This window comes from Seriola lalandi, unplaced genomic scaffold (assembly GCF_002814215.2).
Source record: "Seriola lalandi dorsalis isolate HSWRI2012SDOR001 ecotype SW California unplaced genomic scaffold, Sedor1 jcf7180002054316, whole genome shotgun sequence".
Taxonomy (NCBI): Eukaryota; Metazoa; Chordata; class Actinopteri; order Carangiformes; family Carangidae; genus Seriola; species Seriola lalandi.
The window spans coordinates 22153-25054 of NW_019524869.1; the positions used below are offsets into that span (position 1 = coordinate 22153).

A 2902-nucleotide genomic window follows, 5' to 3' on the forward strand; every position below is an offset into this window, starting at 1 on the left:
TCTCCCTCGCGTCACTAAAAAACTAGTGGACCAGCAGATCACCAAGAAGGAACTGTAGAGGGTCGGGCAGCAGACCATCATGATTGAACCCTCTCAATGAGCTAACGGTAAAGGGCAGAGATTTTTTTGGTGTTTCTCTCTTGGACCAGGAGAGGCATGTTATATGCATCCAGGACAAACCAGGTGTGCTCCTCAACACACAGACTGGCACCACCTCCAAGAACCAACATTGTCCTGCCAAACTACAGGTGTGTCAGAGGGTCAACATCACTTCAGTCATTCCTCATGCATCTAGACAGGTTCGTCCCAGGTCAGTATGAATAATTTTTCATCAGCAAAATTAAATATTTACAAAGGCATTGAACATATGTACATGCCCATATTTAATAATATCCCTAGCGCCACCTCATGACAACATGTGACATTATGTTTTACTGTTTAATTTACTGCTCCTAGCAGGGTGACCTGGCCCTCCTTATCAGGGTCAGAAAATACTTGGTACATCCTGATGATGCTTTATTGTTAAAATCAAGAGTTTTTATTCAAGGGTGTGGCACTAGTAGCGAGGTGAAACAGGAAGTTGCCGTAACTCAACTATCCATTCTTCAATCTGCCCCAAATTTCAAATGTTTGATGATTTGCATACTAATATGAAGTCAAAGTCACAACACTACCTACTGATAACAGAAAATACCCCTTGACTGACACTCATCATTTGATTTACATGACATTTTCGGGTCTACACTTAATATACAGGAACATGTCGTGAGCTTGTTGCGTGGTCTCTCACTACACACAGTGGTAACAATTAAGAATGCATGGAAAGCATACTACCTCTTCTTTGCTGCCACACAGTCTGTGCAGGAAATGTTAGCCAGTGAGTGTGGTGTTCAGGCAGTTTTGTTTTTATCTGTTGGTAATACACTCTCCTGATTGACACTAATGTAACTTGTACAAGTGTAGAAAACTGAGCAAATCCCTTCAAATTATAAATGTTCCTGTGGTGCTCATTATGACTTTTATTAGACACCCAAATCATTAATCCAGTATGTTCTGTGTTGGTGTACAGTAAAGATGTGTGTATTGTGGTTGGTTAACCTTCCCTCTCTCTTCACTGTACTTGCCATATTAGTGGCTTGAACACAGCATCCCAGAAGCAGCAGCTGTCAGAGCTCCTCGGCACCAGTAACAACAGAATTCACTGTCATATCTATGATATGACAAGCTGGATCCGTCATAACCAAAATAAACTTCAATAGAAAAATTACACATTTTATAACTTTTTAAATAGGACTATAAGTAACAAGGTTGTCATAGTTTCAGGTGTCAGGCAGAGCTCAAGAACACCTTATAATTAATTCATTAGATCAGTAAAGCAGTAAAAGTAAAAGTTTGGAATGGTTATTATGGATTGTTGGTACAGAAGGTTTTGGTTCCCAAAACCAGTTAATTTAATAAACCTAACTACATAAAAAAGGCCAATTTGATGAGAGGTAAAGTCTTTTAAAATGCTCCATTAATGCATTTATAATGTTCTTGCCAAGCATTCTCTACCGTGGTCTGACCTTCACATAAACACATATTCCTGATTTCTGTGACCCTCTATACAAACATTCACACACTGTCATATTATGGTTATTTATCTGTGTGTCAGACTCTCCAGACTGTTTTTACTCCATATGTGCCTTTGCATCTCATTCAAGCTGTTACTGTAACTTCAAAAAACTCTGTCACCTGGTGGAAAGATGACACAGCTAATGATACAGCTTGTCTAATCCCCTGCTGTTTGTGCTTCCAGTATGACAATGTGCCAAAGGTGAATCTCCCTCAAGGCATAATGGAGAATCTGGGTTCTGTTGGAATAGTCTAAGCAAATTAATGCAAACAAAGTGTACACATTTATGAGCCTTTGTTTGTATCTTCAAACACACTTTTATTGTAATCGAATACATCTGTCTGATTTTATTTACAGTTTGTAGGAATGGAGAGGTGGTGTATGGGCTTCCAGCAGAGAGATTCCCTCCTTCCTCCTTGTTTCTGCTGCTCTACCACTTAATACACCTGTGCCAAAGTAAGTCGGACTGACAGGCTCATGATCTGTGGCAGTGGTCACCAACTGGAAGACCATAACAATGACTCATGATCAAATCAGAGTCACCTTATATTTCATTTCTTGCAGCTGTTTGTTTAGTATTTGTTTTTGTTTACAAAATCCCAGCCGACTTTGTTGGTTGTTTCTAAAATGCTTCTCTCCACAGTTTTACTCAGTGGTGATACTCATATTCTGTTTTCTCTGTTTCCCATAGAAAGAGAAAGTGTGAGGACTAGCAGGATGAAAATTGCGCCTTTTTGCTGTTCAGGAAGGAGCAGAGGCTAAATGTTGTTGCTAAGCTGAACATCAGCGACAGCAGTAGTAAATTCTGTCCTTGGATAGAGGGTCAGTTTCTTTGCTCTGTATGTTTGAGACACTAAGTGTCACACAAACCTCACCACGGTTTGGTTAAAGTTTTCTGCAGTCACGCACCAATAGTAGTCCTACAGCAACAATGATGTACACGATGCTCACGTACAACTCAGATATTTACATCATTACACTAGATGATGCAACAAGTTGCCATTTGTGCTCTAATACTGCCATCTAGTGGAACTTAGACAAACACACCACATTAAATTAATATGTAAATTAAGATATTGAAGTTACATTTTTCTCAACAAGTAATAATAATAATAATAATACATTTTATTTAAAGGCGCCTTTCTTGGCACTCAAGGACACCGTACACAGTAGGAATGCGCGATATAAACGATATACGATATAAACGATAAAACAATGGCCTACGATAGAGATTTGAATTATATCCCCTATCACGATAACGCATGTTGATCACGCAATCACAAGGCA

At 39.2% G+C, this 2902-nt stretch overlaps 1 long non-coding RNA gene across 1 annotated transcript; it reads left to right on the forward strand.

Annotated features, from left to right (window-relative positions):
• The first annotated feature begins 25 nt into the window (after positions 1-25).
• Positions 26-2885, forward strand: LOC147819103 (uncharacterized). The gene is made up of 3 exons (XR_015437269.1): positions 26-310; positions 1973-2071; positions 2307-2885. It is a non-coding gene; the product is annotated as an uncharacterized LOC147819103 (long non-coding RNA).
• Positions 2886-2902: the final 17 nt, after the last annotated feature.